At 40.0% G+C, this 15,470-nt stretch overlaps 1 long non-coding RNA gene across 1 annotated transcript in view; it reads left to right on the top strand.

Annotated features, from left to right (window-relative positions):
- Window positions 1-14,219, top strand: part of LOC121394244 — a 29,007-nt gene extending 14,788 nt beyond the window's left edge. Inside the window, exons 2-3 of the long non-coding RNA XR_005961579.1 lie at window positions 1,606-1,748; window positions 13,872-14,219. This is a non-coding gene — a long non-coding RNA (uncharacterized LOC121394244). The remainder of the gene's footprint in view (window positions 1-1,605; window positions 1,749-13,871) is intronic.
- The last annotated feature ends 1,251 nt before the right edge of the window (window positions 14,220-15,470 follow it).

Raw genomic sequence — 15,470 nt, 5'->3', positions numbered from 1 at the left:
AAGGATCTCGGCAGTTTGGACCTCCTGAATATTTTACTTGGAAGAAACACAGCCAAAAAGATTTAAAATAAAAAAAAAAATTTAATTTGTAGTAAAAAGAAAAAAAATATAAACTTGACTTTTGATAAACTGTCTATTAAGTGTGGGGAAATCTCCTGACCATAATGCAGCTACAGAAATAAAAAATACATGAGTTTAACAAAAGTGCAAAGTGCATTGATACTCTAAGGATACTCTAAGGAGCATGTTCTTGCTTTCTTGCACTTCTGCCTGGGTTTAGGGTAAATGACCCCTAATGAAACCTATTGTTTCATTAGGGGTCATTTACCCTAAACTATTATAAGTCTGTGTAAAATGATCTTAGCTGGAAATATGGAAACAGTATACAGTAGCGCATAATACAAACAGCCGCGTTTGAGTTATGCGATTATGAATAGTGAAATATATGGTTTTATAACACATTATACAAATTATAAATAGGTCCTTTATTTGCATATGTATGTTATATTTAACATAAGGGCTCTGTAAAGGTCATGCTCAGGGATATTAAAAAAGCCATCAATAAACATTTCATGTATTAAATGCATATTTCCCATAGTGCTTTTATACAAGTCAAAGAGTGTAGAGCAGCCCTGAGATTACCATGCTCCTTGTATCTTGTCATCTACTGGGGAATACATACTCTAAGCTTCTATAACATTATGTGCAAGGACCATAACAGGCAGCATGTTTCAAGGGCAAACATGTTATCGTTACAGTGTTATTTCTGCTGTCCTGTAAATTTGTTGATAGGTCTCTATCTCACCAATGGGCAAAGATGATCCCAAATGTATGGGTTTCTCATTACTTAAATAGAACATCATACCACTATATCGCCAAAAGTAGGCACACATTTTTATCCAAAAGTAGTACTTGCTCTAAAATCCCATGTTGTAACAATCACTGCAACATCTATGCTATCTCTGGAAGCAATATGAGCACAAAAACCCTTCTTAAGGAGAGTGGGATTTTTATGGGTGAAGGCAAGCAAGCCTCGTTTGCTGTCATTAGACTCTCAAGGGATAAATGGCAATTATGTGAAAATCTGATGGAAAAGTCTGGCTTTGGAAGATGGCAGGAGAACGCTGTCTGAATACACATGTTATTGGTAGTTTGGTGTAAAAAGAATAATGGTGTGGGGCTGTTTTGGTCAGGACTCCTGGTTCCATTGAAGGCTAAACCTCCAATGTACAGTGATATGCTTGACATGGCAAGAATTTTAGCACAATGCAAGATCCATACAGAAGGGATTTTCTGAGATGGCAAAGGAAGAATAAGGCTTATGGACGAATGAAAAAAATTACCTTGAGGTTTTGGTTAAGTCTTCTACTTTGATCACGGCAGTATCAATGCTTGTGCTTCCTAGCACCAACGTACCATTGCCATTCTTTCACTGTAATACTGTAAATCTAATTAATTGAATGCTGTTGGTAATAAAATGTTGGTCCCAACCTAAAGGAAACAAAGAGTAATGTTCATATAAGAAATGATTGGGTGACAACAGTGCAGTGATGCTTAAAACAAAAAAAAAATGTTCTCCAATAATAATATCTGATTTTTTTTTAGACCATGAACAGCCAGTACATGAGGGTAGAGATTTTTGCTTTCGAAACCTGCGAATTGAAAAATGTTTGGGAAGAGAGAATCCAAAAGCAAACGGAAGAAAGAGAAAATGAAACTGCCAGAAAACAACGCAGTGCTTTACAGAGGTTAGTACAAGAAACAAAAATACAGGCAAATAAAGGCAGTTTTCTTACCAAACAACAAAAAATATAGCTTTTGGCAGCAGTATTAGTTCAAAACAAAAAAAGGCAGTGTATGTACAGACCCTTCACCCGATGACTGTGTGCACAGTCAGATAGAATCCTTTGTGTCAAAATCCTAGACACTCTTTCCCTGTCTCTCCCAGCTAGTGATTCTGAGAGACTGACCAGCCGGGGTTTTAAGGGCTCCTGATTAGCCACCTGAGGCTAATCTGACCCAGCTGGTCAGCTTGTAGCCCCTCACTCTGGTAAGATCATTCCTGAATTATAACTTAGCAGTCATGATGTATTTGGGATAAATATGAGGCCATCAAAATGGAAGAGTAATTCGCTGGTATTGGCTGGTGTTTTGCTTGATTTATACTAGTCACCTGCAAAACAAAAAGTTTTTTTGATTCAACTATCACTCATAAACCAAAACAGAAATCCAGACTGAACATAACCCTAATCATCTCTTGTATGAGGTCATTAGTCTCTGCTGTACTTCCTTATGGGTTAACACATCACTTGAGTTTTTTGCGAAATAAAGTCAAATGCTATTGCCTGCATGCTAATCCCATGTGCCATGTGTTATTAGTGTGATAGTGTGATTAGCAGACTTTCAAATATAAAATCATACATTAAAATCACAATTCATGATTTCGATCTGCTGCACTCAAGACCATAAGTACAGGACACCCTAAAGAGATGATGGAAAAGGAAGAAAACATATGTACAATAAATGGATAGTAAGTGAGAAAAGAAGAAAGTATATGACATCACTTCATAATTGATGAAGTGATTGCTGCAATTAAAATATTTAAAAATAACCACCAGTTTAGCTTACAAAACAGGTATGACCCTTATAATAGAAGCCAGGGCGAGGTGACTATATGGTTGTGCTTGGTACCACCATTATGTAAACTGGCCTTCTTTTTTTTATTGTTTTTCAATTATTTGAATTCTTCTAACTCTTTCCAGCATTCAACAGGGGCCTAATAAACAAATGCTCTGTAAGGCTACAAATGAATTGCTTTTGCTACTTTTTATTACTCATCTATTCAGGCCCTCCACCTCTCCTAGTCATATTCCAGTCAGCTATAGGATAATGTGGACCCTGGCAAGCAGATTGCTGAAATTGCAAACTGAAGAGCTGCTGAATAAAAAAACGAAATAACTCAAAAACCACAAATAATAAAAAATGAAAACCAAATGCAAATTGTCTCAGAATATCACTATCTGCATCATACTAAAAGTTCATTTAAAAATGAACAACCCCTTTTTAGTATGTGTATTGAATATTGGGAACCCTGAAGCTACCTCATCTTTCAAGCTGTGTGGACAAGTATAATATGGGCTCTTATTTCCTGAAGTATGGAACACATGGAACCAGCTAAAGACTTGGTTTACCTACACTTTAAATAAATTTAATGGCATCAATTACATTTTTATTAGCATAATATCTCATAGTATATTTGCCAATAAATACTATGCCAGTTTTCCAAGATTGTCTTTGAAGAAGTTTGGCGAACGAGTTGAGGGCTTGATTATAAAAGTACTTTGCTAATGCTTTTCTGCATGAAAGGAAAACATGAGATGGATATTAGCAGCTACAGAGCTAGATCAGGTTTTGGAGAGAAGGAGGGAATTCTGGCAGCTGAATTTATAGCAGCTTGGATGTGAGACAGAACAGAAGCCAGAGAGCTAGCTATATTAGTCTTCATAGCATTGCTGTGACTGTAAACTTATTGTAACATTCTGTTCTCTATGTAATTATACTCTTATTTAGCACTCTGAATAAAATCTGCACTTTAGATCTTGTTTCTTATTCATATTCACTCACTCAGGGAAGCTTGAATATAATTACAGAATTGTAATCTGCCACTTCTAATTCCCATTAAATGGCACCAAGAGTGACAGAAACATTGCATGTTCAACAAGTAAAAATGTCTTAATACTGCAATTATTTTTTTTACCCTTAGACACTGAGGATTTCCCTATACTGAGGATACTGAAGGAAATTATATTTGACCCTTTTTTTATTAATATATATATACAAAGCACATTACATTCACAAACTGCTTATCACTTATCTTCAATGCAAAGTGGCCCATAAAGCCCTAGAGCACGAGTACCCAAACTTTTTTTACTCAAGAGCCACATTCAAATGTAAACAGAGTTGGGGAGCAATACAAACATGAAACATGTTCCTGGGGGTGCCAAATAATGGCTGTGATTGGCTATTTGGTAGCCCCAATGTGGACAGGAAGTGTAAAGGAAGCGCTGCCAGTACACCTGGTTTTTATGCCACCAACACTTGCCTCCAAGCCAAGAATTCCAAGTCTCATCTGAGGCCACTGGGAGCAACATTGAAGGGGTTGGTGAGCAACATATTGCTCACGAGCCACTGGTTGGGGACCACTGCCCTGGAGAATGCAGTATGGCTATTTGCATAGCTACAAACTATATTTGAGCCTATCTACAGTATATCAAGCCCTATCATTTTTAATACTAGTGGTCCTTTAATAAACTATACCATATATACCTAAATTTGAAAACTGTAGATCCCACACTGTCCCCTTTAAAATGTAATGTACTGAAAAGCTGAGCCGAATAGTCCCAAAATTATTTTAAACAAATCTATCAAAAATGTCCCCCTCTCTAGACATGAAGGGAGCATGAACGTGCTTTATGATGCAAAGTGAGCATAATGCTGCTAATCCTCATGCTGCACTGGGACTTTGAATTTGGTAGCGAACACAATCTTTGCAAAAGCAACATATTTGTTACTTCCAATCAAACCACTGGATGTGGGGCACTAAGACTTTGTTTTAATCCCAGGTATACAGTCAAACTCACAGACAATAAGAAGCGCTCTGTTTAGAAATTATGCCGGAAGTCGAACTGAAGCAGAAGCAGAACCAGTGTGCATTCATGAGAACTAATATCACTCTTTTAGATTCCCCTGTGGAAATTTACAGCATTCCTTTCTTCATTGCACACCTACTATATCATATTCTCTCACCTTTTTGTTTGTTTATTTTTTTTATTTTTCCTTGCAAATCTAAAGCTAACATATTATTGCATTTGATGAAGTTTGCATTATTTCAACTGGGTTACATAAATAAAAATATAAAATGATAATAAATACTGTTGCACATATCAAAGAAGTAAATGCCCTCCAGGGTTCTCAAGTGCTGATCAAAAAGAATAAGGGTATTTTACATAAACTGACAACAATGATTCAGACCAATAAACGTAATTAATCTGGCAATAAATCCACAGCATTCTGAGCATACAACCTGTGCTGCTTAACATTTTATTTTACCTAGTGGGAAAAATATGTTGTCACTTGCTGCTTTAGTCGCAAGAAAAACAAACAATTAATGGAAAAAGCAAAGCAGAGACCAGTTTAGAAATGTTCCTGTTGCACTTTACATGAGGTTCTGGCCTATTTAAATGCAGAATGATAGCTTATGTGGCAATATGCTTTAAGAGACAGAAACTGTTATTTTGCTTTTTTGCTCAGCCTCCAGCTGATCTCTGTGTACTAAAAGACAAATCACAGAGGGGAACTATAGTTTTGAGTCGTGGTGAAATGTGCTGCCTTCAGCACCAATTACTTGTGACCAGAATACGTGCTTTATTCTTAGATTTCGGCTATAGATGTTGCAGCACTAAATAGTACTGCACTTTTTCATAGCCCAGATGTCAGCTTAGGGTCATTAGTGTGGAAAATAATTCAGTCCTACTATTGGAATGGAACCACCTGTCATCCTGTTCCAAGAATTTCTTCTCTACTTTATTCTAAGATAAAGTTAGTGGTTAGTATGGGGTTGCAGATAAAGCTGTAAGAAAAGTACCTGTGCAACAGGGTCGCCCGCCGCGGCATCGACGGGGACGCCCGCCGCATGGTCCTTAATCGCCGGCGCCTGTGCCATGTTGTTTCTAGGGCGCGCGCGGCGCGCCTGTGCGCCTCTTAAAGGCGCAGGCACGCTGGCTTGTTTGCGCCAGCACGTTTTGGCGCACGTTTTGGTGCGAATTTTGAAAGTTATTTAAGGGCCATTCAGTGTACAGCCCTTTGCCCGTGATAGAACTTGTTCTAGTGGTTTTCCTGAGCCTTGTGCGTCTGTCTTTGAAATTCTGATCTGATTATACGTGTTTAACCCTGCCTGTTCCTCACTATTCTGGATTCTGTATCCTGTCCTTTGCCTGCCTACGACAACTCTCCTGCTTAAACCCCTTGATTGACTACCTGGTTTTGACCCTTGCCTGCCTGACGATTCTGATATCCGCCTGCTTCAACCCAGCCTGTCTGACCATCCTTCTGCCTAATCCTCTTGTACCTGACCTTCGGCCCAAAAAACTCTGCTACCAGCCGTGCCCCTTTGCCAGCCAGAACATCTTGCCTTGTACCCCTCATTAAGTCCAGGTGGTACCCAAGCAAGCTGAGGGCTCCTCACGAAGTCCAACGGTGGTCACACTACTGGTGAAGCCGAGCCGAGACCAGGGTACTTGGCACTTGTTCAGGTATTGGGTGCCGGCCGTGACATTATCACGGGCCATGGAGGACGACGGTCACGAAGCTGCTGCTACCTCTGCTACACCATCTCCTCAAACTTCCACTGAGATGTTGCTCTCTACTTTGCTGCAACGTATGGAAGAGCAAGAGCAAAAGCAGAACTATTTACTTCAAGGGTTCCACAATCTGACCCATCGGTTGGGGCCTTCGCAGCAGCCGCCTAATCCTGTCCCTGCACCTCCTGTGGGTTCTTCTGCCAATTGGGGTAACTCATCTAAACCCCATGAACCCAAAATTGTGTTCCCCGAGAAATTCAGTGGGGATCGCACTAAATTTTTCGTCTTTAAAGAGGCATGTAAGTTATACCTTAGTTTTTTCCCTCACTCATTCCAATCTGGTGAAGAGAAAGTAAGGTTCGTAATGACCCTGCTTTTGGGTGACCCCCAAATTTGGGCCCTAAGGCTGCCTTCCTCTGACCCTGCTCGTTATTCCCTTGACACTTTCTTTGACAGCATGGCAATTCTTTACGATGACCCGGATTGTGCATCTTCTGCCGATACCGCGATTCGTAAGTTGCGCCAAGGGAAAAGGGATGCGGAGGTGTATTGCACCGAATTCCGCCGGTGGGCAGTGGAAACTGGGTGGAACGATTTGGCTTTACGGAGTCAATTCCGTTTGGGGTTATCTGATTCAGTAAAAGATAGTCTGGTTAATTACCCCCTACCTTCTAACCTGGATGGTCTCATGTCCCTCGCCATCCAGGTAGATAGAAGGCAAAGGGAGAGAAGGGGTGAGAGGAGTACAAATTTCTCTGGGGTTACCAATATAAGATCTAATATGGTGACCAATGTAAAATCTCCTAACCCCTCTGTGCCTCTACCTCAGGAGGAGCCTATACAATTAGGCATATCCCATCTAACTCCTGAGGAAAAGGCACACAGGTGTTCCCTGGGTCTTTGCATGTATTGTGGTGAAAAGGGACATTTTCTGAACCAATGTTCTAAGAGGCCAGGAAACTCCGAAGCCTAAATGGAGAAGGGGAGCTCCATTTGGGTGCAGGAGTTTCCTCTCCCCAATCTGCCTCTAAGGTTTTGTTACCAGTAAAACTAACCTGGCCTACGTGCTCTGTCAAGGTGTCCGCATTTGTGGACTCAGGGGCGGAGGGTAATTTTTTGGATGAGAATAATGGCAGTAGACAAAAGACCCTTAGGGTCAGGTGTAATTTCTAAGGAGACTGTAACTCTCTCCATGTGTATTAATAATTTGCATTGTGAGGCGATAGCTTTTTACCTTATTGAGGGTGCTTCCTCTCCTCTTATTTTGGGGTTACCGTGGCTCCAGAGGCATAACCCTCTGATTGATTTGGTCTCAAGAGAGGTGGTTCAATGGGGTACTATGTGTGGTGGGGTATGCTTTCCCTCTGTAGCAACTACATCTCTTGAGGGGTTACCTGCTGCATATGCAGAATTTGTCAACGTCTTCTCTAAAAAGGCAGCAGAAACCTTACCCCCACACCGGCAGTATGACTGCCCAATAGATCTTGTCCCTGGGTCAACTCCTCCTTGTGGTAGAACCTACCCTCTTTCATTGCCCGAAGCCCAGGCAATGAAAGAGTATATTAAAGAAAATTTAGAACGGGGTTTCATCAGACCTTCTAGTTCCCCTGCGGGGGTGCGCTTCTATTTGTTGGGAAAAAGATGGTGGTCTTCGCCCCTGTATTGATTATAGGGGGCTCAATAAGATCACCATAAAAAAACGCTATCCCCTCCCTTTGATTTCCGAACTTTTTGATCAGGTTAAAGATGCTAAGGTCTTTACCAAACTTGATCTTAGGGGGGCATATTACCTGATATGTATCAGGGTGGGTGATGAGTGGAAGACTGCATTTAACACCAGGGATGGCCACTACGAATATCTTGTAATGCCATTCGGTCTCTGTAACGCTCCCGCTGTGTTTCAGGAGTTTGTCAACGACATCTTCTGGGACCTGTTGGGGATATTCGTAGTGGTCTATCTTGACGATATCCTGATTTTTTCTTCCAACACGAAGGAACATCAAAAACATGTTTGTGTGGTCTTACAAAGACTGAGGGAGAAAAATCTTTTTGCGAAACTAGAGAAATGTACTTTTGGGGTTTCTTCTGTTCAGTTTTTGGGATTTAACATTTCCAGCAAGGGTTTAGAAATGGATCCAGGCAAGGTGAGAGCAGTCCTGGATTGGACCCAACCCCTTTCATTACGTGCAACCCAAAGGTTCCTCGGTTTCGCTAATTATTATCGTCAGTTTATTAAGAATTTTTCCCTCATTGTGGCTCCCGTCACTAATTTAACTAAGGGCACTGATCCCAGTATGTGGCCCCCTGAGGCTGTTCAAGCATTTGAATTCCTCAAAAAGGAGTTCAGTTCTGCCCCAATCCTTCGTCACCCCGACACTGCGCTTCCTTTTATTGTGGAGGTTGACGCCTCTGAGGTGGGAGCGGGGGCAGTCCTTTCTCAAAGGCACCCGACTACCAACAAGTTACATCCCTGTGCTTTCTTCTCCAGGAAGTTTTCACCCACAGAGGTGAATTATGATATAGGTAACAGGGAATTGTTGCCAGTCAAATGGGCCTTTGAGGAATGGCGGCATCTCTTGGAGGGTGCAAAACATCTGGTGACGGTCTATACTGACCACAAAAATCTACTATATATAGAGTCTGCTAAATGCCTTAATCCGAGGTAGGCTAGGTGGGCTCTATTTTTTCACAAGGTTTAATTTTTCTCAGGCCTGGGACTAAAAACACCAAGGCGGATGCACTCTCTAGGAGTTTCGAATCCATTTCTTCTGACTCTAGTGAGTGTACTCCCATTATTCCCAGAGAAATTATCATAGCAACCCTTGAATCTGACCTTTCTTCTTTATTGCTCCCTCTTCAAACATCTGCTCCTACGGATACCCCTTCGGGGAGATGGTTTATACCACAGGAGTTAAGGGAGCAAGTATTGAGGGAGGTTCATGATTCTAAAATAGCAGGGCATCCAGGCATTTCTAAGGCGGTGTCCCTGTTATCCCGTCATGTTTGGTGGCCATCATTCAAACAGGATGATATAGCCTTCGTTAATTCCTGCCCAGTCTGCCAAAGATCAAAGTCTTCTCGAAATTCTTTTCCTCTGCTTATCACCCCCAAACCAATGGTCAAACTGAGAGGGTAAACCAGTCCCTGGAACAGTACCTCAGGTGTTATATGTCTGACAACCAGTCCACGTGGGCGGAACTGTTACCCTGTGAACTGCAGAAGAGTGACCTATAAGTACATTGCAACACCTTGGATAGACAGTCATATGAAAAAGTTTGGAAACCCCTCTCAGCCTAATTAATAATTTACTTTTCCCAGGAACATCTGAGTACTGGTGAACAAAGATTTTTAGTGAAGCAGTATTCAGTTGTATGAAATTAAATCAAATGTGAAAAACTGGCTGTGCAAAAATTTGGGTGCCCATGTAATATTGCTAATTTGAATGCAGTGTGTGTCAACAAAAAGTTTGCCGCTCTACAAAAAAATTTTGACACCCATAGACTTTAATGGGTGTCGGCGTCACTTCGCTGGCGGCAAATTTTTGGCGAAACGGGTCAAATTCACCCAACCCTACCTGCCAAAGTTGGTATCCACACAAAAATATCTAGGAATGGTCTCTTGTAATTTATTTTAATCACTAGATTGCAGTGGGGGTGGGCAGGAAAATAAAAAATGTTGAAGATTCTGGTAGAAGTTAGCCCCCAGTGTCAACCTGGCAGTGGAAATTACTCATGGAAAGTATTATAAGGTAGTGAATGTGTGACCCAGATCTTTTTGGCTGATACCAGGGAATAATTAAGAAGCCAAAAGGATACCAACTTTTCAAGGTAAGAGACAATTCCAATATCATCTATATTAGTCAGGCAAACAAGTGATAAAAAGAGTACTGTTGATCTCGCTTCAGTTTGAGACATTCTGGAAGAAGCACCAAGCTAAACATTTGGGATCCACTGAGGAGATCAGAGGTATTAGCACCCCAGCAGTCATTCCTTCAGTACTGGGTCACAGTGCCCATGCTAGCAAGGTCTTTATAAATCATTACCAGGATTGTGGTGTTTATATAAAGGGCCTGTAGGTGTCACTGTGCACAAGAGTTATGCTGTGTACACAGTAGTTTCTACACTGTTTTAAAGTATTAGAGTTGAAGTGTAATGGCTGAATGAACCTGCTAATAAAGTACTGTTATACTCTACTCATCCTTGGCTACCAAAACATAACATATTGGCGGCGAGATGTCTCTTCTACCTCTGCAGCAGCCTGCAGATTTTCTTCCAAACCCTGGTGAGCCTACCATACCTTTTACTGCTTGGATTCGTATGTTTGAAAATTACAGTATTGCTGCTGACCAAGGGGAGATTTCTGCTGCTAGAAAGTGTGCTTTACTTATTCACTGCCTGGAAGCAGAGGGACATTGTATATTCTATACATTACCATTACCTGATGAGACTTATGAAACTGTACTTACTGCTATAAAGAACTTTTTTGTGCCAAGAGTAAATGTGGTTGCTGAAAGATATAAATTCCGCCAACATGGACAATGTAATGACGAATCCACAGAACAATTTGTAGCAGCTTTGAGAGAGCTGGTTGTTACCTGTGAGTTTGGTAACCTAACAGATGAAATGCTAAGAGACCAAATAGTGGAAAAAACAAATTCACCACACATTAGAGAGAGACTGCTCCTAAAGCAGAATTTAACTCTTGCAAAGGCTATTTCAGTTGCTAGCCAAATTGAAACAGCAGTGGCAGAGGCTAAAACTCTCAGTCAAGGTACTGCTGGGAATGTACAGACTGAGTATTCAGCACTGTGGCCTAATAATGCACAGTCACAGGCAAAATACAGTTTTAAGGAAAGGGATTCACCTACACTGCAAAACTGTGCAGCAAATACAAATAAAAAATACTGCTTTCACTGTGTTTAAAACCAACACATTGTAAATTATGCTACATGTCCTGCAAAAGTTGTACAGTGCCACAAATGAAAAAGAATAGGGCATTTTGCTAAGATCTACTGTAGTTCTGCTAAAGATGTTCATGAAGTCACTTCTACAAATGTCACAGTATCAAGTGTGGATAAAGCTGGTACATTTATTCCAGACAAGTTTATATGCAGTCAGTGTCAATACTGCTTCTGCTGACAAGGGACACTCCATTAACCTGATGCTTGATACAGGTTCAGCTGTTTCTATACTACCAAAGGATATTTTCTTGAAATACTTTGCAAAAGATCCACTTGTTGCACCTGCCCTGAGACTGGTCGGTTACTTAAAGGATCCAATCCCTGTGCTTGGTTGCTTGCCAGTGACTGTAAAATTTGAATCAAATACTGCAAATTGTGACTTTTACATTGTGAATAAGGGTACTGCTATACTTGGAAGGGATCTCTTTGATGCATTAAACCTGCAATTAGTTGATGGTCTCATTACTACAGCATCAGTGCCTGCCACACAGCCTGTGTCTAAAATTTCACCACTTTAGCCAGTACCATTCCCTAATTCAGCATGGGAAAAACTTGCTATTGATATTGTGGGTCCTTTTGCAGATGCTCCCATAGACTGTAGATGTGCTATAAACTTGATAGACTATTACAGTAAATGGCCTGAAATTGCATTTGTTTCTCATATAACATCAGCTACAGTAATAACATTTCTGTCTATAGTCTTCAGCAGAGAAGGTAATCCAAAGGAGTTAATATCAGACAACGGACCACCGTTTGTCTCATCTGAGTTTAAATTCTTTCTGAGAGAGAGAAATATTGTGCATAGGAAATCTTCAGTGTATTACCCACAAGCAAATGGAGAAATCGAGCGATTCAACAGAAGTCTGAAAGAAAGACTACAGTCAACAAATCTTACTGGGAAATCTTGAAAAAGTATTTACAACAGAGTTATTACATAACTATAGAGCAACGTGCCATGCAACAACCCAATCATCTCCAGCTGAATTATTACATGGCAGACCAATGCGTACATGTTGTAGACATCATAAAATACTGTGTCTACAAAATTGTCTACTGCTGACATTGTGAAACGTCAACAAGCCAAATGCAAGGCTTATACTGAAAGAAAACATTGTGCAAGAGAAGTGCACTTTCAGCCTGGATCTTTAGTCAGAATTAAGAAACCAGGACTACTAAAACAAGGACAATCTAAATTTACTACACCACTTGAACTGAGACGCCAGCAAGGACCATACACATATGAACTGTCTGATGGATGTATATGGAATGCAAGTCGTCTTGCTCCTATTAGGAATGAATTTGGAGAAGCTCCATTTGATGAAGGACATTTTGCTAATCCTGATGCCAACTGCAATAGGCCTGAAGAAAGTGAACCTATAAGGCATACTGAGAGAATCAGAAAACTACCTGCATGGACCAAGGACTATTTGATGTGAATAATGCATACTGTTTAATTGTTGCTGTTTATTACATTTGCCCAAATGCTTTCCTACTATAGGGGGAACATGTGGTGTTTATACAAAGGGCCTGTAGGTGTCACTGTGCACAAGAGCTATACTGTGTACATAGTACTTTGTAAACTGTTTTAAAGTATTAGAGTTGAAGTGTAATGGCTGCATGAACCACTAATAAAGCACTGCTATACTCTACTCATCCTCTGCTACCAAAACATAACAAAGAGGTCCCCTCAGTGTCTGCCAACTTGGAGTGTGGAAGAAGGTTAGCAGGATGGTGCACTTCAGAGAGGCAACATATACTGTGATACCTAGAACTATCTTTAGTATAATATCTAAAACTTAGTAATTATGAAAAGGTGTGAGATTTATAAGAGCTTTGCTGTAAATAAATGTGTGCATTCAGCAGCCAGAACCATGTGGATCACTAAAACGTCTATCACGACTGTGGTGTTGGCAAGAGTAAATCAGTCTCAATACACTGTGGGGACATTGGAAACAAACATCACTAGTGATGTTACCCCTAGCAACCAATTAGATCTTTGCCTTTGTTTTCTAACTTCTATGTGACTTTTCAAATGTATTGCTGATTGGTTGCTATGGGCAACGTCACATGTGATGTTTGTCTTCAAAATTAGTTACTACACCCCTGTATAAAAAGATGCTAAGAACTAGTGCAAAGCTCAGGAAAGGGAAAGCAGAATAGGGGTCAGTAAATTAAATAATTTATATAGCAATTTTCTCCCATGGGACTCAAAGCACTTTACATCTGCAAGGCAGCCAATACAGGTAGAGATTAAGTGACACCAGGAGATTACATAAACAAAACCGGTAAAGTGTGATGACTTTATTTGTAGAGTGCAGGGTCTTTCCATTCTAATTTTGTAAATATAAAAGTTGCAACAAGAATCTGAGATTCTGAGAGACCATGGGATTAAACTTCATAGGCAGGTCAATCCATCTCTGTGTCTCTTTGGGGTAACCACTGTGCCAGTTAAATAGAAACACCTTTTGAAATTGAAATATATGATTAATACCTAATAACCATTTCATGTGTAATTACTTTCTTTGATTTATTTCTATATATTTCATTTCTAGGCTTCGCAACGAATGGACAGAGAGGCTGAATAAAAAAATGGAAATGCTGAAAAATCAAAACAATTCGTGAACATCATTTTTTTTCTCCATAGACTATGAATTGCTGGAAGAGTCAGCCAAGTAAAACATGAATGATTAGTTAAATTCCAATCATATAGAGTACTATTTCCTTATTACTCAACCTTGGAGAACCTTAGAGAATGGGTGGAAATAGGCTAAGAGTTTCATTATATAACATTGTGATGTACAATAATACAGACATTTTATGTTTGTGGTTGCTGGTATAAAAACAGAATCTGGTAAAGTTGGGTGCATTGTAATTATGATGAATAAAGTATAAACAATGTACATTTCTATTATAATTTAATTAAGTGTGAACTTAAATGTAATTTTTAATATTTAATAAATGGTAGATAATAGAAAGTACAAAGAATTCTACATATCTATATATGTATTATTCTCATGCTGAGTTTGTTTAGTAAAAGCCATCATCGGAAATCCAAGCGGGAAATGGAAATTAAAATAGTGTCATATCATTCCAAGGATTCTGTTTGTCCATCAATCTTTTGTAAACATTGTTGTAGCCTTTCTCAAACTCCGGTGTTGAATTTGCTTTTATAAAGCCATGCTCCTAGATAGGACCACTTAATAATAATATATGGACAATATCGGCAATTGGCAAAGGGCCCACCAGGACATGGAAGCGGTTTCATTAGCCCTATCATCTGAAATATGTTTGTTGTAAATACCCTAGAAATGGTAGAACCCTCATTTGGATTGGAAGAGCTCTACAACATAATTGCACTGTATTTATTCCCTCTGAACATGCAGCAACTTCTGGCCAGGTAGAGTTGACACATTGTTAGCCCTAGAAAATGCACACATAAGGCACTGCATGGATGAATCAAACAAAATATGTTTTTATTTAATTTTGTTTCCGTTTTCTTCTCAGCAAACTATAGAGGTTAGATAGAACTAAACAAAGCAGCAGTTCAAAAAGGAAGTATTTCTCTGTTCTTATTCCATTACTTTGTACATACAAGTAAGCTGGTGGGATATTTTTATAGTTAAGTGTAATTTGCTCCGTGATCTGTAGATGGCAGCAACTCCTAAAGTTGCTAACAAGGAAAGCCCTTGGGAAGTTTCTAGAGTAGAGGAGGTCTTAGGCCCTACAACCTTTACATGGAGGTGGAGATAGTGGAATATAGCATCCTGTAGAGCAGGCTATTTTTGGATAGTCTAGCTATGGGCAGGTTAATTTTCAAATAGCTTGCTTTAGAGTTGGTAGACAGCTAGGTTAGCTAGCAAGGGCACCTGTAGCACTTTCAAGGAGAATAATATGTAATGTAAGACCGCAGGCAATTTGTCTACCAGTTCAGCACAACTGTTTCTAAAAGCCTATGGATCTACCAGTGAGGGCAGGAGAAGAGCATTGTGGTGCTAGATACAACAGAGAAGGCAGAGGGAAGTAACACTTCTATGGGGTGGTCCCATCAATTTCACCATTCAGACAACTTTGCCATCTGGCTGTATGGAGGCTACAGTGCGGCACTGGGAGTACGGTCAGTATATGTGAGGACAAGTGTTTTGAGGGAAACA

The sequence above is a fragment of the Xenopus laevis genome, chromosome 1L, assembly GCF_017654675.1.
Source record: "Xenopus laevis strain J_2021 chromosome 1L, Xenopus_laevis_v10.1, whole genome shotgun sequence".
In the NCBI taxonomy this organism is placed as follows: Eukaryota; Metazoa; Chordata; class Amphibia; order Anura; family Pipidae; genus Xenopus; species Xenopus laevis.
The sequence above is the reverse complement of the archived record's forward strand: the minus strand, read 5'-3'. Positions and strand labels throughout refer to the sequence as shown.